The 23,448-nt window shown below is 51.6% G+C and overlaps 1 protein-coding gene across 2 annotated transcripts in view; it reads right to left on the bottom strand.

The window, feature by feature from the left end:
* CNTFR (ciliary neurotrophic factor receptor) overlaps positions 1 to 23,448 on the bottom strand; it is a 215,629-nt gene that overhangs the window by 106,807 nt on the left and 85,374 nt on the right. The window lies entirely within an intron of this gene.

Genomic DNA, 23,448 nt, shown 5'->3' with positions numbered 1-23,448 from the left:
GCACCCTGCTTGGGGCAAGAGGCTGGACTAGAGACCTCCTCAGGTCACTCCTCACCTGGGTGGACGTATGAGCACACCATTGCCGGAAAAATTAAATGTAAAAAAGTCCCCCACTGGGAGTGGGACAGCTCAGCTCAGAGCTCTTGTCAAACCTGTTGGAAAGCAAAATCTGTTTGAATAAATCTGACCAGCTCTTTGCTTGGGAGCGGGACAGAGACCACTGGCTGCGATATACCAGGGCCAGATCCTGTGCTCAGCCCAACCCCATGATGAAGTGGAGACTGAGGAGATGGCCGTCTTCCCCTCTTCCAAACCTCCTTCTGTGGGGACCGACTCGCACGACACTGGTAAGTGATTAACGAGCAGCCGATCCCGTCAGCACGCAGGCTGCGTGCATGGGCGCTTGTGTGCGTGCGCGCTGCTCCCCGAGACTTGGCGGGGAGGGGAGCTGGGGGGAAGAGCGCTGACAAGCAGATGATTAATTGAAATGCAAGGGGGAGGAAAAGCAACGTCCGCTAAAACTATCAGGCGGCGTGAGCATGGGAAAGAAACTCGGAGATGCTGTCCCCATCCCTGCTCCGCACGCATCGTGCCTCCCAGCTCCAAGCTGCTCGCCAGTCCCTTCCTGGCTTCTATTTTTGCAGGTGCAATTTCATATTTGAAAATAACCATGCTGCACACGCACGTATATTTTTTTCCTTCCCAGCCCCTGGCTCGTTGCATGCGGAAACGGCAGCGATGGGAGAGCAAACCTCCCAGTCTGCGGTGCACGGCAGCAATTATACATCCAAGCGCTTGTTACCCAGTGCCCACAGCCTGGGCTCTCCACACCGCCTGCACCACCTGCACCTTCCAAGCAGCACGAGCTTGAAAATGCACATAAAGTTACCGTTTTGCACTAAAATAATAATAAGAAAAAAAAGAAGACAACAATAAAATAAGAGGCTGAAAGCTCAAGACTGGCTCAGCTCTGAAACCTTGCTCAGAGTCTGTAAATTATACCCCAAATGTTGGAGCTAGCGTGATTGCACCATCAGCAAAGAGGGCACGCAGCTTCTGCTCTAATCCGGCGCAAACAGGCGCAGATCGGGTCACCAAATAAATGGCATGGAGATGCAAAGTGGTACATGCTGTTCTCCTGCACCGCTCATGGGAAAAGAACATAAGGTGATGGGATGGTGATACCCTAGGGGGAGGTCTGAAGGAGCAACAAAGGGATTTTGTCATGGCCAAGGTCAAGGCTAGCACCCCAGGAACCTCCTGCCTCCAGCTCCTCCTCCAAGAAGGAGAACCAAAGAGAAGACCAAACAATCTTCCCGCAGAGAGGAGAGGAGCCTGAGCTTCGAAGCCTTGGGTTGGAAAATTAGGGATGTGATCTTGCCGCTGGCCTCTGGATGCAACCATAGGGCAGATGATACTCTAGCTCCTTGCCTGAGCATGCACCGAGCGAGCATCAAGTGAGCGGGGCTTTACGGAGGTGAGCAGGAAGGGGATTTACACTGGGGTAAAACAGGACCCAAATCTGGGCTGCTGGACTGTGGTTGTTATCAGCTTTCACTTGGCAAGCTGATCCCCAGCCAAGACGACCGGCTCGGAAAATTAACTTGGTGCATTGTTCAGCACTTTGCCGCTCAGGTAACGAGCAGAGGCTGTAGGCGATTGCATCGGAGGGCTTCACAAACTGCTTGTACCATTGACATGGTTTAACAGACTGCTGTTTATGAGACAGAGCAGTATTTAAAAGACACATTTCTCTCAGAGCCGCACATAAAATTTGATAGCTAAATAGCTGTAAATGCTACTGAAGTCTGACAACTCGAAGAGGAATCGAGGGTCTGTCATGCGGAGTATCCGCCAATACGCCTGGCCCCGCAGAGCCAGCGAGACTTCCAGTCTCATAAAACCTTTTTTATATTGGAAGTGAGAATTTGTGCAGTGCATATGAACTCTCTTTTATTGGGCTGGTGTGATGCTGAGAAAATGCAGTTAAAGTTGTACAAGTCCTCCTTGGAGCGCTATCGGGGTGCCTATAAATCAAAAGCTTTATCCTGGAATGGGTTTACTAAATAAACCCGTTTTAATTCGGGCTCATGCCGAGTGGCAGGAGCTCACAGCGGAAGCGGGTGCTTCCTCTTGACACTGTTTGTTCGCACTGGCGGAGTGGGGCCAGCCCCAAGCGAGGAGGGCTTTGGCCCATCTCCCCACTCTCGGGGCCAAGAAGAGCATCCCAACAGCAGAGCATCCTCCAGAGCCTGGCACTGCTCTCCTTTCCCCCAGCACGGGGGTTTCACCCTCCTAAAACATCCACGGCCCCCCACGATGTTCCCGGCTCGCAGCCCCAGCCCAGCTGCTGCCCTGAACCCGGTCCAGACCCCCGTGCCTACGCAGCTGATTCGGAGAGCTCCCAGGAGCATCCTGGGCTGGAAGGACCACAGACCCACCTTCGGCACCCAGTGGAAATGGAGTATTTCCGAACCTTCACGAAGGCCTGGAGCGCTCCGGTTGGGGAGGAAGATTTGGGCCAGCTCCCTTATCCCCCAAAGACTCCTACATCTCCACTCTACAGCTGCATTAATTATTTCATCTTAGTCTGGCTTCCTCATTAAGCTAACCTAGACGGCCCGCGGCTGAGTGACAGGGAGCTAGTCTGCAAGAATCCAAGCCAGCAGCGCTGGAAGTCATAGGCTTGATTTGATTTACGTGGACTAATATTACACATATCTCAAACACGCAATCTTTAGAGGACCTGAGGCTGCCGGACGGACGGAGGAAAGCCCACGCAGAGCCGGCAGTGCAGCATCCGGACCGAGCCCGGGTATCAGCATCTCACCCTGTGCTTGGCCAGGAGGGCCGAGCCTGACTGCGGGAGCAATTCCCTCGTGGATGCCCTGGAGCTGTGGGGAGCAGAAAGCCCCGGCACTGCTGCCAGGGGACCCGAGTGTGACACAAAACATCTGTGTCAAAGCATGGACCGGGAAGCACGACTCCTCCGGCATCGGCCGCGGGACAGCCGCTTCACCCCACTGATGTGTCTGCAACGTTCAGCTAACTTTGGCAACGGGCTCCCCTTGGGATGTCTGGCTTTTGTGGGCTGTAAGAACGACGCTTTGGGGCATTACACAGATCCCCTTTTCCCAGTACTGCCAAATCTGAGGCTTTTGTGTGAATCCACCGCGTTTTGCCGTCTCCGCAAACAAGTGTATAGAAATACAAGACTTCAGCCCCTTGGAAGCCTCCAGGGAAAATTCAAAGCAATGAAGAAATATGAGTTGTTTTTCCATGAACCCATCAAAAAAAGAAAAAAAAAACCCTTGAAAAACCCCACATTACTTTTCAGCCTGGTTCTGCCAGCAGTACAGGTCTTTTTCCCACAGTCTAAGGAATCAACACATTTTCAAATCACTCCTGCTTATGGTATTGAATATCAGAACACGATTGCCTTTCATTCAGCAGCTGTTTTGGGACACAGAGGGAAAAGGCAGGCAGTCTAAACTTAGCAAAACACGACGAAAGTCTTCGATGCATTTAAAAACTAGCTGCAAGGACTGGAACGGGAAAGGAGAGGTCTGTAAGGGGCGCGTGTGAAGAGAAGGATTTCAGGGTGCCAGCATCCTTCCACAGCCTCAATCTCTCTTGGTAGCAGAAGGACCATTGCAGCACTGCTCCACTCCTCCAGCTCCTTGGAAAAATGCAGGGATGTGGCCTCATTTCCCCAGAAAAATCAGCAGTATCTCCCAATTTACCCACCTTCAGCCTTTCTGACGCACAGATGCCCTGGTATCTCTGTGCTGCCGGTGGGGAGTGGGCAGCTCCAAAAATAAACCAAGCAGCTCAGTGCATTAAGAGAAAAGCCAACGGAGGCAATAGCAAGAGGGGATGGAGGATTTGCTGGAGTAAGTTTGCCCTGAAGCACTGGAAGGAGAAAAGCCCTAGTCTCCTACAGCCTTGTGCGATTTAATCCCCCTGCGACCCCAGCAATAGCTCCAGCGTCCTCATGCTCATCCTATGATCCCTGCCTCATCCATAGGGATGGGACCCAAACCCCAGAGCTTTCCTGAAATGAGGGCATGGACCTGGTCACTGACTCCAGTGGCTTTCTCCATCACATCTGGCTGCAATCAGCCAGCAGGACGGCGAGCCCTCCTCGCCAGGGAAGGCTGAGAGCCCAGCAGAACAAGAAGGGCACCAAAAGGGAGGGGAGACGGGAACAGGCAAACCCAGCAGGTATCAGGACTCAAGTTGGGTCGTGCAGCCCATCAGCCTTGCTTGAACATTTCCAGTGATACCCCTGGCCGAGGGACCACCACCTTGTCCCCATCCTATCTGACCCCTGGTTCCCACCTGACCTCTGCAGAGCCACAAAAAAGCCTTAATGCCACCAGGTAAGCAAAGAGCCACGACTGCCGGGCTTCTAACAAAGACAAACTGCCTCTCTCCTTCCTCCCAGATTGCAAGCAGATGTGTGCTTAAATTACCTGCTGCTGACTGTGACGCTCAGCAAAGTGCTGTGGTCTAGGAGCAGAACGAAGGAAAAATGTGTGAAACGAGGGAGGGGAAGATTAGCGGGAATTCAGCTGGCTCTGGGAGGGCAAAGCATCGCTGTTGCAGAACACAAATGTCACTTCCATCGCAAGAGGTGCATTCATGACAGCTAGCACAAGGAAAACCCTGACCTGGCTAAAGACACCAATGAAATTAAGAAAGCCAGGGGAAAGGCTGCAGGGCTGCGTCTAGGCTTCCCCAAGGGAATCGCTCCCAGCCCACAGCACGCTACAGGAGCAGCCCTGCTTGCATTACATGGCCTTGGCTTCCTCTTGCAAAGAAACCCTTCAAGCCTGTGCACCCCGCTGCCCACGCAGCTTGTACACCCTGGCTCTGGACAACTTCAAACTGCCTGACTGCTCACCCATCCTCCTCTGCGGGTTTGCCTGGAGATGCCTTGGGAAGTTCATCAGCAGCCCTTGCACCAAGGAGGGTGCAGACACCCAGGACCCATCTTGGTGGTGCTAAGAATGATGATAGTGGAGGAAGTACCTGGAGAAAGGTACTCTCACCATGCTGACCCACCATGACGCACGGGGCATGTGGGACCCCTGGGCTCTGCACCACCTCTGCCCCTACTCAGAGCCAGCTTGTACCCATGCTGGTGGTGGCTTTCCCCTCACGGGAGGCTGCCCAAAGCCTGAGGCATCAGGGCATGTCTTTGCACTGAGAGTCAGCCTCCAAGCAATGCCTCCTTACAGAGCTGGGATGTGGGTGCAGCCCAGGAGAGCCCAGACACTGAGTTTCAACCACACCATTGGGGCCAGCGGCTTACTGCAAGGATCCCCGGTCTCTGGAAGAGCATCCAACGGTGTCTCCCATCTCCCAGCAGCATCCTGCACAGCAGGACAGCATTTTGCAAGCTGAGCCACACAAATCAAGCCCAACCTGCTCCCCTTCCCCCTCGCTGCTCCTGGCTTGTTCTCTGCCGAGCCCTTGCGGGTCACACGTGGCGTCCCACTTCCCGGCACAGCTCCGCCGGCTGGAGCAAAGAGCAGAGTCAGACCCCAAATTGCAGATTAGTGCGTTGGGTTCATGCACGGGAAACAAAAGATCGGAAATCTCTGAAGTGCACAGCTGGAATCCACACCCCGACCATGTTTTTGTGAGATATCACGTACGTTTTTAAAAGCTATCTAGAGAGGGTTCTGCTTTAAAACAGCCTGGCGGCTGCTGGACTGACACCACTGCCTGTCACGCTGACCAGGACCTTTGATTGTTCCCTGTCCCCCACAGGCCATGCTCATCTGTAGCCTGTAGCCTTAGGTTACAAAATTATTCAAGGAAAGGATTAAACATCCTCCTCTGCATTCGTTCAGCACCGGCTGTGGAGGGAGGGTGGGAAGGGAAGAACGTGCAACCCAGAAAATTCACTGCCAGATACTACATGCCAACACCCCAAAATGAGGGTTCCCAGAAACCCTGGGGTTTCTCTCTCCATCGTACTTACGGCCTCACAAAGTCACTGCAAGGGGAAAGCCCACGAGCAGAAGAGGTTTCAGTTGAATAGGAGAAAGAACTTCACTCTGAGGGTGACAGAGCACTGGCACAGGCTGCCCAGGGGCGTTGTGGAGTCTCCTTCTCTGGAGATATTCAAAGCCCATCTAGACGCAGTCCTGTGCAACCTGCTCTGGGTGAGCCTGCTTTAGCAGGAGGGTTGGGCTGGGTGATCTCCCGAGGTCCCTTCCAACCATTGCCATTCTGGGATTCTGTGTGATTCTGTGAGCAGCTGTAAGATGCTCACATGGTACCATGAAGAACAGTGACCACAAAAGCACTCAACTCCTTCTCGCACTGCGAATGTTTTATTCTCCTTTCACAGCTCCTGCAGCAGCAACTATCCTTTTATGCGATGCCAAACTATGGGGTCTTTCTTTGCCCCTTTCCACATACCAGGCTTCTGGGCTAAGTCACCCAAAGTGAGATGCTTACCTACCCTGTTCCTCAACACCGCCAGTCTCTGAGGAGCCCCCCAACACGCTGCAGGAGCCTGGGTGATGGTTTACTCCCCTTAGGGCTTAATTTCTTGCTCCTCCCCATCTCTCACACTCACTGGGCTGCCACCTCAGCCTGGTTCTGTGGGATGTTTACTTCACCTTAATTCAGTCTGCAAAGTCTGTGAGCCCTTCCTGCCTGCGTTGCCAGCTGGGAATGACTGGCAAGCCCTGCCTACACCCGCTCCTTCCCCTGGCTCCTCCACCCCAAAGCATCTTCCACAATAAACTTGCAGCAAGTGTTTTCTCCGGGAGAACACAGTTCCCTCCATTCAAATTGACCTCAGCAAAGTGGCAGCTCCTCCATCCCTCCTGCCCCCTTCATTTGGACCAGGAGAATCAACATGAGACATTGCATTTCCGATCAAAACCATTACCTTAAAAGCCCAGCTTGAAATTAAAGGTCGAACCCAGCAACATGCCACAGCCAGCCTCCCCAGAGAGATAATATTTTGGGAGCCTCTCCGTTTGTCCTTCAGGGACTGCAGAAAAGGTGCAGCGTGGTGCCAGGATCCAGCAGACACTGTGCTCAATGCACTCGCCATGCTGGGGCATGGAGCAGGACCCCACACCCGATTTGGAAAACCACTCTCCCAGACAGGCAGTAAATACTCGAGCAGCAACACCCAGTGGTATGGCCGCAGGCTCACCCTGACGTGGGGAAGAGCCTGGCCAAGCTGACCTGTGACAGCAAAACTGGGAGCAAACCCCCCCCTCCAGCAATCGTGGGGCCGACGATGAGATGCAGAAAGGACGTGAGTCATTGAACGAAGGCATCTGCTTTTTCCAGCACACGTGTGGAGTTATTCTCACCTGAAATCAGTTCTTGGACAGCTAGAGAGCACATGCTGTTTCAAGCCAAACATGCCCGGATCGCTCTCCCAGGCAGGGAGGGAGTTATCTCAGGGTTTATTAACAGGGAAAGCCACCGCACCAACACGCTCGCGCGCTCCAGCTCAGCAGCATCGCAGCAAGAGCGGTGGGGAAGGAGAAGCAGCAACACCCGCTCTGCTCCTCCCCAGGGAAATGATCAAAAAAAAGAGCAAGACCCATCGCCCGCAGCCAGGGATGCCCAGAACTGTTCAGATGGCTCTGAGCCGGGGCTGCCCTCCCTTCCCACGCCAAGATGGGAAACCCATTAAACACTGCAAGCAACGAAGCCTCCCCTGCTCCTCCCTGGAGGCACTTTCACAGTCAACTTGAGGAAATTGTTCCTGATATCCAGCCTAAATTTCCCTTTGTTGATTTTCAGTTGAGCAGCGGAAAGGTGGGAGCTTTAATGAGACAAGCGGGGCCGCTGCAGGGGAAGGAGCCGTCAGTTTGAGCGAGGCAATGCACAGAGCTGCGGTTTAAGTGGAGCAGCTATTGTGAAAAGCCCAGAATCCTACAAACTTGGGATGGAAAAGGTCTATTAACTTTCCCAATGGACTAACATGAGATTGTTCCCCCATTTTCTAATGCTTCTCCCAGTCCAGCTATTTGATTGGGACCAGAGCTCTGCAAAAATATGAAGGGCTTTCTTTTTTTTCTATTTTTTTTTTTTTAATGAATTGCTGCATGTGGAATAAAATATTGGGCTTTATAACCAGATTTTCTGGTTTCATCCAAGGGCAAATTTCTTGCTGGCTTGCCTGCTAGACATAGCTGCTTTTGCCCTGAAAAACCCACCAGAACTTTTCTGGCGCATGAGCCAGGGCATGATGTGCGTGGCAGCAAGTTGCTACCAGCTTGTGTTTGAGAAGAAAAGTTTTTCGGGGAGAGAAATGTGACATGGAACAGCAGACAACCACTTTCTGGAAGACGGGTGCTGCTCAGCAAGGTACCACCTGCCTCAGACACTTCCTCACAGGAGACCAGCGTGATGCTGTACTGCAAACTGGCACCGGGAGAAGTTTGCTACATGTGAAGCCGATGCCACCCTTCACTATTTTTTCCCCCTTCAGATGAGGAAAAGGCTTTTCATCAGCAGATAAGACACTGCAACGCTCGCAGGACCATGCCCAGGACATGAAGATGTGTGAGCAAGGGGTATATAAACGAATGATGGTGCAGCCAAGTGGGCTTGGCTGTGGGGAGAGCATGACATTTATTGCTTCAAGCAATGGGGATGTCAGGCCCTAAAAATCCAGCTTGGACATGTACTTCAGCAATGCCTGAATCCAGGAGTGGCAGGCCCCTCTGCCTTACTCACCCCAACAGCATCAGCACTGGTAAGCCCTGAATCCCCAAAACAGGCTGGCTGCTTTGGGGCTGCTCCGTGGGGTATGAAGCTCCCAGGTTGTGCTGCACTGCTGCAGCTCGATGCCTTTGCAGCAGGCAGGGGTTTGTCCAATATACCCAAAGACCCCCACGGGGTCATGGAAATGGAGGCATCGCAAGAGCTAGACCACACCAGGGCTAAGCCACTGTGGCAGGTGTTTGCCTTAATTACACACCATTATCCTCAATGTCAGGTGGCTGCATGGCAGTAGAAGGATGCTTTTCCACTCTTGCTTTTACAGCCTTGTAAATGCAAAGCAGCTTCATGCTCCCTGGAAATGTCAGGCTCTGTTTTCCTGAGGACCTGCCAGCCGACAGGTTTTACCCGAGGAAAGAAGGGGAGGGTGCACTCGGTGGCGCTGGGCAAGGGGGCTGAGTGGGCAGGTATCCCTGCAACAAGCCTGCCCTCCTCTTACACCCGTGCTGGCTCAGAGATGTGCATCTCAACCCTGAAAAGCAGCAACCAACCTCCTGTGCAGAAAGGGGCAGGGGGATGGCACTGGTGGCTGCAGACATGCATCCCCTGACACTAACACCAGGTTTTGCAAGCTTGGCAGGCAATGCTGCGGTGCAGAGCACCCGGCGATTAACCCGAAGCACACAGCCCTGGGATTTCCCTGCCGGTTGCCCTCGCAGTGCCCTGTGGTGTCACAGCAGTACACCCACGGGATAAACCCTAAGCACACAGGCTGCAGAAACTTCAGTAAGAGAGATCCACGCCACAACGTTAAAAAAACTCAACCCGCTGGGTTTTGTTGCAGGGTTTAGCAGCAGGACAAACCTGAGCAGAGGGGAATGAAATAGAGATTTTCTCCATCTACTTCCTAAATGTCGGGCGAGGGAGCACATTGCACGGTACATTGCAAGTTTGGGATGTGGCAAGATACCAACTGCATTTTATGTGTTGCAAAACCACCTCCTCTGTGGCAGCTGAGATTTCAAAGCATAAGCTCTGACCTTGGTAATATTTTTTACATATTGAGTCACTGCCGACACTGGAAATAACAGGGGAAAAGGGCTAGGATTTCAAAGATTTTAATGCATGGCTGGATCTGCTAAGAACTGGGACAGCCCCAGCTGCCAGCCCGGCCCTCCAGCCCTCTGCCACTCTTCATTACGGGCACAAGGCAGCGAGATTCAAACAATTCGAGGCAAGGTAAAGTCCTAGCATGCCAGACTGTGTGAGAGGAGGATGAGGATTTGAAAACTTGCTGGGATGCAGCGGGCGCAGCCCTCCACTGGTAGCCCTAAGGGTGATGAGCGTGGCTGAGCAGGTGACTCCCAAATTTTTATGACCCACCTCCAAGGAAGGATGGCTTGAACAGGCCAGCCCCCTTTTTCTTCCCTCATGGAAAAAAATCAGGGCAGGTTCATGTCCTTTGCCTGTGAAGGCAAACATCCTGAAAACAAGGAGGGGAGAGGAGAGAGGGGACTCAGCAGAGAGCCTTTTCCACTGCAAAGCTAGATGGGCAGATGGATAGGCAAAGAGATGAATCCTTCTCTCACTCATGACATCCCACCCCATCTGGTCCCTTCAGATTCACCCTCAGCCTGAAGGTCTTTCCCCCTGAGACACTTTACCAGATACATAATTCGATTCCCCAACTCTCCCCCTTCACGCAGCAAGGGAATAGCTGTCTCTGATAGGCCTGATTTGCTAAATAAAACACTCCTTGAAGGCTCCCCGCAATAACATTTGCACAGAAAATTGACATTCTTCCTCCTCCCATCAGCCCCAACGCTGTTTGTTTGTGAGTTAATAACTTGGACGCTCGGCTGAGCTATTGATCCCCTCTCAGCACAATCATTCTTTTGGGTCCAAAATACACAAAAAATAAAGAACAAGCTAGTGATGGCAAAATTAACTCGGCACTTGTGCGTGAACCCATGGCATTGGCATGGCAAGGGGACTCAGGTCCTTCCCGGCTGCTTGGGATGTCTTCTGCAGATGCAACTGTGTGAGGTCAGATTTATTTCTCCATCCTTGTCCATCATCAAGGGAGCGGTTCTTGGGGCTTGCAGGTGGAAAGTCAGCTTTCACAACCCCAAATCATCATTTAGTCTTAAACATTCATCACCCAGCCAGGGCTTCATAGCAGGACAGATCATCCACGCAGGTGTCTGGGCTAGAGACCTCCGGCAGTGCTGGCGGATGGGTGCCATCACCATTAGTTATAGGAAGGGCTGCGTTCCCCCAGATGAAGGAGAGAGGGCAACACCGGATCACTCCCTCCATCCAGGGCAGGGTGCTCTTTGGGCTTTTGTTATATTAGACAGGATCTGGCATGCCAGAGGCAGAGCAAAGCTCCAGGTTTCATCCATTCGCTCCTGCCAGCACTCACTGGGGAGCACATCTCCCTCCAATACCCACCTTAACAAAACCTGATGAAAGGAAACAATTAAAGCCACTGCGATGCTCTCATCCTCCTTAACTGCTCCTGTGCCAGCAGGGCAGTGCACTACCTCTCCTGGGGGAATCCTCGCCTGCGCCCCGATGCTGTATTTTTGCTTTGCAATCTGCTCACATGCCTCTGGCTAATTGTTCTTCAGATTGCTCTTTTCAGGGGAGATTTTCATGGCAAACAATCAATTTTTCCCAAGTCGCATTTTTTTTCCTTCAAAGCCTTTGATGTCTGGGAAAATAACAGGCAACCTCAACACACGGCTGAGCATCAGGCGAGGGCTGGGAAGCACTAAGCGGAAATGCATTTAGTTGTCTGGGTCAAAAACCATTTCCTTTGTTAAATGATTATTATTGTTCCAAGAGGATTTCAGTGGGAATTGAGGGTGCTTAGATAGATGGATTCACAGGTTTGCTGAGCTTCTATAAGGGTCTCTATATCCTCCACCATAATTCTACATCATAACTTCCAACACCAATAACTCTTCTATGACTCCCAACAGATATTCCTGTGCCTTCCAAAGCAATAACTTCTCAATGAACTCCAGACCTGCCAAATCGACTGTTTTCCCCCCGCGGACGCCTGCTTTTTGGCCCTTCTCACCACCCCCCTGGGAATCTTGACCCATTTACCTCTCCTTCTGGTTCCAAGCTCAGTGCAAGGGGAGATGAGATCAGAAAGCGATCTGCCTTGGACCTCAAGAAATAGCTCTGGCACTAAAAGCTTTCAGTCATCTCCCATTTTCCTGACTGCTCTCAGCAGCCGAGGATCCAGCTCTGGACCTGCTCGCACCAGGCATCCTTCTGAGCAAACCTTCCCCCATCACACACCGCCCTTTCTCACATTGCTCATTTCTTCCCACTCGTACCTGAAAATTGTTATGAGTGTGTCACAGGTCTCCCCTGGAGAAATTACTTAGGTTATTCACCGGGGCTAGAGAACAAACACTTAAATAAGAAATAAATTGCAATGCATTTCTTGGGTCGCCAAGCCTCCCAGTTCAGCCATAAGAGCAGCGCGCCAGGCACAGCGGCACAGAGCTGCTACCTCTCTGTGCACTTGATCTTAACGATGTGTTAATTAAGCTAAGGTTAGAGCTGCTCGTTACCTTATTATTTTTGGTTCTATCACAGTAATGCTCAGCAGCCTCAATCAGGAACAGGCTTTTTTTTTTTTCCCCCTCTCTCCTTTTAAGTCACAAATTATTTCAAGATCTGGTAAAAATAAATGCGCGCAAGCAGGCTCTGCTCTTTTCCAGGGGATTTTGCTCTGCGAGGGAAGAAAGGTTTCGACAGTGTGTTTGAATCAAAAATGAACATATGCAAGAGGGGAAGAATGATATGCATCAAAAGTTACTCTTTTTTTTGTTGAAAGGTTTTCTCTTAAACAAAGAAAAACCCCAGAAGACTCATCTCACAGCACTAGGTGCTGTGTACAGAGTCGGTTCGTGCTGCAAAGTGAATATTGAGCAAGCTACAAGGCTGCCCAAAGGAGGACAGAGGAAGGATAAGCGATTTGGCTCCGTTTTTGGGCTCTCCAGTTGCTATCCCACTTGCTGACCTGCAAACTCCCCCAACCACCGGAGCTGAGCGTGGCGGCCTCCTCTTGGGTCATCCCAATCCCACATGCACATGGAAAGCAAGCAGCGCTCCTGTGCCTGCATAAACAACAGATTTTTAGACGATGGCACTAAATTTGCCGGTGAGCACATTAAAAGAGCATGCCCTTGATGTGGGGCTCGCCATGCCAGGCTGCCTTCACATGGGCACAATGAGTTCCCTGTTCTCATCAGCCCCTCGACACCCTGCCACAGGCACAGCCCTGCCTTACGCCTCCCGGGGAGCGGGTGCTGGGGGGCCAGAGCCGGGCAGCGGGAACTCCGCAAACCAGTTCCTGAAACCGAAGGGAGTCCAGGAGGGAGACGCAGCTGGGGAATGCCATGGGGGCAATTTGGGCAAGTCCTCTTGACCCCAGGTGGGATGCAGGTAGGTGCCCATCCTCAGGGGGTGATGCTGCTGCCCTGGGAAACCTGAATAGCCTTCCCCATCTCAGCTCCCTGCCAGCCAGGGGGAAATGAGCCATGAAAACATCTCGGGGTCTTTGTAGGAGGACCCAATGCTTCTAACAGGGTGGGCACCTCCGAACACCATGGCAGCCAGCTTCTCCTTATGGGTATCCTTAGATGTTGGTGTAGGGGCAAGCCGAGGAGTCCTGCTGGGAGCACAGGCTGGGGTCACACCCCCCAGCTGCACCCCATGGACGACCTGGGTTTTTAAAAGATGCCATCACGCCCACGCTATCCAATTACTAGGAAACAATTAAGCTGACGATGAACCTCAGGACCACCATGGAAAAATGTGAAAGTGAGCCACCTGCTCAGTGGCAGCCTGGTTTTTCCAAAGTATTTGCAACCCAACATCATGTCTTTCGTAGAATGGGAGTCACAACTTGTTTTCCCCTGTTTTTCAACCAAAATCACCCTATGCCGTTACTGGCTGCTTCCGGAAATTGCTCAAAAATGTCGTTAGGAAACGAAACCTCTAAGAAACTGTTAGTGTTTCCCTGCCGAAATCGTCACTTCCCTTTGCATTCAGTGTTGCTATCCTCATCGGGAAAGAGCTGGTTCTGTCCCAAAATTTAACCCTTAACTTTGAAAAATCTCTGTAAAGAAAAAAAAACCCAAAAAGCCCTTTCTGGGGGATAACCCGCATGAAAAAGGCTTCAGAGAGGCTCAGCAGTGCTTAGATGGATAATGGAGCAGGAACAGCTCCGGGAACCAGGCAAGAGCAGACTTTTCTGGGGAGCACTGTGCCTCCTAAAGCAGCAAGTCCCATCGGCTCTATTTTTCCAAAGAGGTCTCGCAGCACAAAGCGACGCAGGCAGACACGCAGCGACTTACTCGGGGGCTCTGGCATCCAGGCTTCGAGCAGGAAGGCGCTGCACAACTGCACTAATTATCTGCTGAACATCTGTCTCTCCCCTACTACCGTGGGGCCGGAGGAGTCCTCCTGCATAGCCGAGGATTAGCGCTGGAAAAGATTTTGTTGACTGCGTGATTTTGCACAGGAGGGGGAGAAAAAAAATCCTGCAGATACCCTGGAAGGGAGGTGTTTCAGGGAGAATCTCTTGGATGAAGGAGGGAAAACTGTGGTGGAAACCAGAGACCTTGCCAGAGCAAGCAGTGGGCGCTCGCCCTGCCATGGGCTGTGGGATTTCATCCCATGCTCCAAACTGGGGGGAGCAGGAGCTCTGCTCCTGTGGTTCCCCCCACCTTGAGCAACAGCAGGGCATCACTGACAGCCCGGAGGGTCCTGGATCGTAATCCACCTCCCTCCAAAACTCCTCTCACGTCTCCCTACAGCCAAAAATGAAACCTAGGAAGATTTAACAGAGCAAAACCACAGAGGCACAGGGGAAGCAGGACACGGCTGGGCTCCCCCTGACTCCTTGGTCCACATTTGGCACGTTGCGATCGGTGTTGGACGTTGGAGCTGTCCTGCAGCAAAGCTGCTGGGTTTCAGCGAGAGCAGAGCCTGGGGTGGGCAGGATGAGCCCCCAGCATGGGCTTGCACAGGGCTTCTGCTGTGGTAGCCAGCCCACTCTCCTGGCAGCAGGCTTTAAGGAGAGGTTATCTGCCAAAGATCAGTCCATCAGTGGCCTTCCAGGGACCCCTTAATTTGCCTGGGATGAAGGGGGATTCCCAAGTTTCTCAACAGCTCCAGAATTTATAGCTTTTATGGGCAAATCACTCAAAATTACCATGTCCAGCTCTGGAGCCCTCAGCAGAGGAAAGACATGGAGCTGCTGCAGCGGGTCCAGAGGAGGGCCACAAGGAGCCCCTCTCCTATGAGGCCAGGCTGGGAGAGTTGGTCTTGTTCAGCCTGGAGAAGAGAAGGCTGCGGGCAGACCTGATTGTGGCCTTTAAGTACTTAAAGGGAGCCTATAGGAAAGATGGGGACAAACTTGTGAGCAGGGCCTGTGGCAATAGGACAAGGGGCTGTGGATTCAAACTACAAGAGGGCAGATTCAGACTAGATACATGGAAGACATTTTTTACCACGAGGGGGGCCTAACACTGCAATGGGTTGCCCAGAGTAGATGGGGGAGATGCCCCATCCCTGGGAACATTCAAGCTCTGGTTGGACGGGGCTCTGAGCTACCTGATCCAGTTGAAGATGTCCCTCCTCACTGCAGGGGGGTCAGACCAGATCACCTCTAAAGGTCCCTTCCAACCCAAACTATTCTATGATCCTATGAAAATAAACTTCAAGGAGGAGGGAAGCGAGATTGGGCTTTAGACTTACAGTCTTCTTGGGTGGGGAGGGCAAATGCTCTAAGGCTGCACCATGAGGCATGAAGGGGAAGGATCGTTCAACCTTGCCTGTTCTGCTTCTCCCTGCCTAAAAGGCTAGAAAAGGCCAAAAAGTAATATGACTTCCAGTTGTAGTGTGGTACCTAGTGGAGGGTGTGCATCTTTCCTGGTGTCTCGGCTGGGATGTTGTTCTCCCAAATTCCCTCCACAGCCAGGGAGAGAGGCACCAATGCAAGTGACCTAGGACAAGCTCCTGCCATAAAGTGACCCCTAATAAATCAAGAAGACTCCTTTCTGGACAGGCAATGGAAGGTATCTGGAACTTCAGGCAATGGAGTGGGTGGTGGGGTTCTTCATCTTTGGTCTGCATCCCACCAGACTCAAGAGGAAAAATCTGCCCAACTTTGTGTGACATCCACCACCCATGTTAATGAAGTTTGTGGAAATCTGTATGCAAAAAGCCTGACAGAAGCCTAAAAAACAAACCCGTGGTGAAGAGAAGCAAATCCCCCACTTTTTAATTAGCACAAATGTCTTGTGAGCTGGGAATCTTTTTTTTTTTTTTCCTTCAAGACCATCAGGGGCCAGAAACTTGCACAGTAACACAAACAAAACGCCCCTTAAAATCAACTGGTGCTTTTGGCCAAGCAGAAACGGTTGGGATTTCCAAATATGGCCCATGGGAACATCAGCCCAGGCATTCTCGAGAAGCATCTTGGAGCCTGAACCGTCTCCCAAGAATAAAATCCTTCAGTCCAGCATGACAGAAGAGCCATCGCATGACAGTCGCTATTGCACAAGCGTGCAAATTAAGCAATCAATCAAACAAGCAGTACCCTGGAAAACAGCAGTGCGCAGTGCAAATCGTACCGGCAATGGGCAAGCAGAGCTGACCTGTGGTTGCCTCCCATCACACGTGGGCTGTTGTGTTCCCTTCTCCACCAACATCACAGCAACTGGGGGTTTCTTTTGGGTTTTGGCCTTTTTATGCAAGTTTGGGGAGCAGGACCCTTTCTCGGAGAGAATACAGGTATCCAGCAAAAGCATTTGTTTTGGATTTGGCCACTATATAAATCAATGGTTATTCTGCAGGGACATGACAGAGCAAAAAATTAGATGTAAAATTTGCCAGACAGCGAGAAACGAGCTAAGAAATTCTTGCCGTGTCTCCTGGGTCGGGGAGGGAATCCTGTCTCAAAGGTTCGGGATTGCGTGTGTGCCTCCAGCTTCACCTAATGATGTCCCCGGGGGCAAAAAGAGAAGGAAGACTATTTAAAACCTCCCATGACTTCTTGTCTTCCATCTCTTTTAATTGCTTCAAAGAAGACATGGCTGCTGCCTGTCCATGGACCAAAAAAAGGTGATTTTTGGAGCCTCAACACCAGGGCTGAGCATCTGCTCAGCACCCAGAGGCCCAGATATGTTTGCAAACAGATCGGGTAAGCGTCTGCATGTTTGTAAGTGTATTTTAAAAATCAGATCCTGTTGGCAGGCAACTCTCAGACAGCAAGCAGGGCCAAATCCCATGAATAAATTGCTTGGAGCGAGTAGTTTGACGCGCCATTATTCATAACTAATGCAGTCGTAGTAAACAGAAAATGGAGGCCAAATCTGCCCGTATAGACACCAATGACCTCATCTGTTTTCATCCTATTTACTGAGCGAAACAAGAGCAGAAGAGAGCTACCACCATCCTCTAAAAGGGGAAATGGAGGTTTCGGAGGAACAAATATTCCCGATAGCTCCAGGGTGAGGTGAGAGTCTGGAGAGTGGGGACATGAGGCGAATTCAGAGTCACAGCAGAAATGTGGTTCCACTGGTGCAAAGAGACAAATAAAACCGAGGAAGCACCTCTCCCATCTCTAAGCAGCTTGTGCTCAGGGTTACAAAGAGCATGGCTTGCCTGAGACAAGAGGAAAGCTGGAGCTAGTGTAGGGAGCATGGCACCCCATTTCCCAGCCAGCGTCTCAAAGCAGGTTGTACCGAGTTTTTCAGGACCAGGCAAGCTGCAGTGCACTTCCCAACCTCTCTATAGTGAAGCTGAAAGCAAAACAACCAACCAAAAAAAAAAAAAGGGAAGTGAAGAGGGAACAACTGTTTGCTCCTCCACCCAGCAGAGCAATTGTGGGCTACCCAATACAACCACCAACCAGTTGGTTAAAGCAAGCGCAAGACAGAACTCTTGCAGTGCTTTCACGCAGCAAAACCCAGCAGAAGCCACTGCCAGGGCAGGGACTTTGTATAAGCAAAAGACCATCCTGATGGCTGAAGGGAAGGGACCCTTCAAGAAGCGCAGGTCTGCTGATGCTGAGGTAGCCACCAGAGCAGCAGCTCCTTGCAAGAAGCTGTGAGGCACAAACCAGAGCACAGACATGCTATTTCTGCTGTGTTTCCTATGCTCTTTAAGAATTATATTTATTTCAATTTGGGCAACACGTAGGAAAATTGTGAACATGATGGTAATCACTCTTCCCTTGCTTCCTTTCCCAAATAATGCAAATTTTAAAGGCATTTTAGCTGTAAGCTGCTTTCACCATGAAGAGGGCAGCTCAGCACCTCCAGAATTTACCTTAGGGAAAACCAGAGCCATTGACCTGAAGGCTGCCACATTCATCTCGAACACAAAGGGAAATACTTCTGTAAATGACAAAGAAAATTTATTACACTGCTTAAAAGTTACAGCCCGTTAAAAAAATTGCCCTGATTTGAATCATTGACTTTTCAAAATAAATACTATTCTTTCATCAATAAGCTCAAAATATAAGCTAACCACAAAACCCTTTGGAAAAAAGAAACATAAAAATGATATCTTTACACATTAATAACATCTATTGATCTAACTGTAAGCATATGTCCACATACATAATTTTACCATATCGCACATCAATAATACCCTACACTTTTTTCGTATTAAACTATGCTATTCCCATGAAACCAAAGTCTTGAGCATTTCCCTAAAAAGGCCCTTGCCATTTGAATGCACAATGGTTGCGTTTCAAAGTATTAACACTAAGAGCATATTTGGTTACGCAGACCCGTATTAACCATTCATAAAGTGAATGGAGCAGAGTCATAGGCATGTCAGAAAATAGAAACACTTTTATTTGTAATAAAACCAATGGTATTTTCTCTGCCTCCTTTTGCTATTACCTTCTTCACGTCTCAGGCCCTGAATTTATTAAGCAGCCAAAGCAGCTCTGACCGAGCGCGGCACTGCCAGCTCTCTGTGCCTCGGTGTTTTGGACGAGGCTTAGCACACTATAATCTGTTTATTAATGCTTTGAAGAGGGCTGAGCAACGAGGAGGAAAAACTGGCAGATGACAATATTATTTAGGCTAATCAAGAATACGATGCATAGGGGAGACCTTCAAAGCGAACAGCAGCGCCAGGCAGCGAGGAAGCCCGGTGTGGTGATAAATGCAAGGCACCGCACGCTGCAAGGGAGATTTTGAACTAATCACACACATTGCTGCAGTCTAAATTAGCTGAAAACAGCCAGGAAAGTGATGTCAGCCTTCGCTCTGCGGCCACAGCTAAAATGGCAAACAAAATGTTAGGTGATACATAAAGACCCAGGGCTATAAAATATGTGACAGTGCAAATCAGTGGTATGCCCTGACCTGGAATGCTCTGATCAATCCTAGATATCCTGCGTGAAAAAAAACAGAGGAAAAGCACTTCTGTTCAGAGACGGGCAATATATGCGATGAGATGTAGAGGAAGAGCAGAGTGCGAGATTGAAAAGTCTGAGACTTTAATTTACAAAGGAGGCGGATAAACAGGAAGAGGAAGGAGGTGCAGGAAGCAAGGAAAGACAATGAAAGCCGGGAAATGCTCCTCAAAAAGGGCAAGGGCAGAAGAAAAAGTCCACAAAACTGAAAACAAGACTTGAAGCTACTTTATTTATGCACGCGTAGCGCCTGGTGCTCAGCCTCCGAGCACCCTGCAGACCCACGACCAGGGAGAGTTAACACCACAAATGAAACGCTTTGATTTCTAAGAAGACTCATAGGTGTGTGGTGGCACTGGTGGGTGGAGGAAGGGCCATGCCGGGGAAAAGAGCACCTAGGTCAAGGGAGACACTACCACGGCCAGCAAGAGGTCTTATGGACAAACCCCCGCATCCAGCCAGGAAAACGTGAGCTGTTCCCTGCTCCTGGCTGGGCAGAGCCAAGGGTCCACCCAGGCCCTGCAGCAGGCAGGCTCTCCCCTGCGCCTCTTAGGGGTATTTTAGGTATTTATTGCCTTGGGTTCTCTCTCTTCGCATGTCTCCGTCAACCCTTGATGAGGAGCACCACCTCCAGCACATCACCATGAGCGCGATGTCCATACGGCTCTCAGGGCAGCCACTGCTAAGTGTGGGGAAACTGAGGCAGAGACACCATCTTCCCCGACACCATTGGGATGCTCCTCAACAACGTGCTCCCTGCATCCAACAGCTGCATCCTAAAACTACGGTTGCCCAGGGGCGGACGGGCAGACACAAATCCTCATGTGTCTCCCCATCTCTCCCCTCCCCGTTTTTCTGAGGTCCGGTGATTTCCCAGCTGATGAACACATTACCACCTCATTCGGCAACGCCTCGGAGGCGCTCACGTTTCAGGCCCCGGCGAGAAAAAGATGAAGTATGAAAATCCCTTTCCTTTCCAATCCAGTCCTCCCAGCACCGGCCAAGGAGCGAACACAAAACGCCTCGGAAAACACACAAAAAACACCGGACGCGAGAGGCTGTGCCGAAGTCGCACCATATGCAGGTGTCAGGGAAAAAGGTCTCCCGTCTCCCACGCCAGGCTGCTATCTCCATCCCACAAAGCCTTCCCATGTGCGGTTGACACCCAGAGAGGACCCTTTCCCTCCACCAGCTCATCGGCAACCTGGACCCAGCAGAGAAGTGTCAGAGGATGCACCCAGCCATGCCCATTGGCACCAAAAAGTGTCTGGAGATGGTATCTAGCCTTGGAGGCTTCAAATACGCCCATGCTGACATGGAGAACTGGGCATATGAGCCCCTGCCATGATATCGACTCACCGTTCAGCCCCCAAGATCACTCGGGGTGTTTTTATCCCAGGCACGACTGGGGAAAGCACAGTCCCCTTTCCCTGCCCTTGGAGCTGCAGCAACAGGAGAAAGGCACTGGGGTCAGGCCAGGAGTTAAACACCACCCCAAGGCACCTCCTGGTGACATCCGTGCCTGCAAACAACTGGCTTTGGGGTTTTTTTCAGAGAGGGCGCAGCACATTAAAACCCATGAGACACATCGGGAGCTCACCCCAGTGGCTCTGGAGCCCACATTTGGGGTATTATTTAGGAAAAAACGGGACAAGCATCCATGGGGTTGATGGAGGGAATGTCTGGTCCCGCTCCAGGAGGAGAGGACACTCTGGACAACCTTCACCTTCACCCAAGATCCTTGGGAAAAGGCATCAACTCTGCCAGCACTTCAGGCCAATGGAGACTGATGCTCCTCGGGAAAGGTCGAGTCTCCTCTTTGAAAGGCTGTGGAAAGGGAAGGGGTTTATAGCAGTTATAGCACCGTTCCTCCCTCCAGCACCCTTGTAACCCCAAGTGGAGGAAAAAACCCCACAGCTCTCCTCCATGCTGGTTTTTCACCCTGTAAACAGAAGCGGTCCAATCACACCAAATCCATGCAGGAATTTGTGGAAAGTGCAAAAGAAAATAGGGCAGAGGTTTGTTTAGCAGCAACAGCCCAGTCCTGCCTCTTTGACATTTGCTCCAAACCAGTGAACTGCACAGCATTTGAACTTTTGTTTAGACAGATAGGCCTGTGTATTTAGAAATCCTTGAAACTCATCCATCTGCAAAGACAGCAACTCTCGATAATGCAAAAGCTCCAGCCGGGATGCTGAGCTCAGCAGATCTCTCTACAAATGATTCCTATTAAAGTAAAAAATTACAATGCAAGCGTCTATTAGACAATCCAAGCCTGACATAAAAAAGGAATTAAAAAAACATAATATGTTCGTGCCAGCCGTCCTTATAGACCACTGAGGAGCTCAGGGAAGGCATCGGGACACCCGTTCTCCATTGGCTGCCCGGTGCCCAAACCCACCCAGAGCAACGCACCCTCCACCATTCCTGGGACCATCCTGGAGCAGCATCCTGATGGAGGTCTGCTTGGCTCTTCAACGCCTCTAAAGTTGGAGACCCCAGCCTATTTGCCTACTAGTCAGTTTGGACATCCACCCACCCTTGCCATGAGAATCAGCTCTCCTGGCACCCAGCCTGAACCCAGGGTTGGTTTCCCAGGGAGCTTTTTGCATCTCTGAAAGCTTACAGCTTTTTTGGGTTACCTCTTCTCCAGCCTCAAGGCCTTGGGGATGTGGGACATACTCAGGTCCCTGGCTGTCCACCACCCTCATTAACAAAGCACTGAGAAACTCAGCACAGGTGATGGGTGCAGCAGTGGTCCTGGTCTCACCAGCATGGGCAACGAGGCACGGCTATCAGGACCAAAGAAAAAACACAACCATCCTAACCAAGAACCTAAAGACCACCTGAGACCAGCGTGAGCTGAAGGAGAGCCCTCCCTGAGGATTCCCCGGCTGGGCAAAGGGTGGGATGTGCCGGGGAGACCCCGCCAGTGCCGCGTCCCCTCTCCCTCCCAGCACACCGGGCAGCAGCAGTGCGCTCAGCTCCCAGCTCCCTACCCCCCTCTCAAAGCCTAAACCAGCAGATTATCACATTAACGCTTCAAATGTTTAATTTCCTGCTCCAATTACACCGGTTTTGCAGCAGGAAAGGCAGGAGGGGGGAACAAACGAAAACAAGCTGGGTGTTTCCAAATAAACCCAGAGTGACTCTCAGACCACTGGGCTTCCCCCTCCACTCTTCGGCCGGGGATGGGGGGGCCGATGCTCATGCCAGCCGGGCGGCTGGATGTAGGCATGGGCACCACCTGAGTGCCGACCTCTCAGGCCAGCAGTGCAGCCGCTCTCCATCCCGCTGCTAAAATGAAAAGGTCCTTTTGTTCGGCGGCTCCGTCGATCTCCACAGCGCTGCGGAAACATTTGCTGCACCGCAAGAAAAACAAGGCAGCTGGTGTTTGCAGAGCAAAACGGTACCCTGCTGCAGAGAGGGGCCGGGGGGAGTACCGAGGAGAGAAAGGGGATGGGGTAGGAGGAGGGCGAAAATAGTGGGAGTAGGGAGGGGAGGGATTGGGAGCACGGGGGACTGATGGAGTGAAAGACGGAGGGATGAAAAGCACAGAGGGGAACGCAGGGAGCAGGAAGGCAAGAGCATAAGAAAGGGGGAAAGATACTGGGGAGAAAGCGAGGGCGTAGAGAAAGAAAGGGACATGAGCGAGGAAGAGAAAAGCACTCAGGGAACTTGAGGCTGTGGCCGCACTCAGGCCCCAGGGGGCCTGCCTCTGCCTGCACTCTCCCTCTGCCACAGCCCTCGAGTTGCTCAAACCTCCCCAGAGGAAAACAGAGATCTGGAGGAAAAAAGATATCCCAGCCCAGGTGCCTTGCAGGGCAGCAAGTCCAGCTTGAGCTGCTCACAAGGGATATTAAAAAAATAAACCCATCCCCAAGCGATCGCTCAGCCTGAAAGCCCTGCTGGCTGCTTGCAGGGATAAGCGGGGCTCTGGGACTCAAAACCCCATGGAAAAAGCACGACAGTGTCTCTGCAGCATCCCTCTGCCCCTAGGGGGAAGGTGTCCCCCCCATGGCCCTGGGCTGGGCTGGGGCAGGGGATCCCGGCCACCCGCAAAGCCAGGGATGCTTTCCCCTCCGTGCCCTTCCCGGCGGCCGCCCATGTCTGCCGTTATTTATAGCTCGCCGGGGGTGCGCGCCACACCGAGCTCACCCGAGCAGGCGGGGAAGGAGGTGAGGAAAAAGGACCGACCTTGGGGTCGGGGCCAGGAATAGCCGCCAGTGGCCAGAAATAGCTAGGGCCATGTTCGGCCCTGGTTCTTC

The sequence above is a fragment of the Egretta garzetta genome, unplaced genomic scaffold (assembly GCF_000687185.1).
Source record: "Egretta garzetta isolate BGI_Z169 unplaced genomic scaffold, ASM68718v1 scaffold59, whole genome shotgun sequence".
Lineage (NCBI taxonomy): Eukaryota > Metazoa > Chordata > Aves > Pelecaniformes > Ardeidae > Egretta > Egretta garzetta.
Note: the sequence above shows the minus strand (reverse complement) of the source record. Positions and strands in the feature narration are given on the sequence as shown.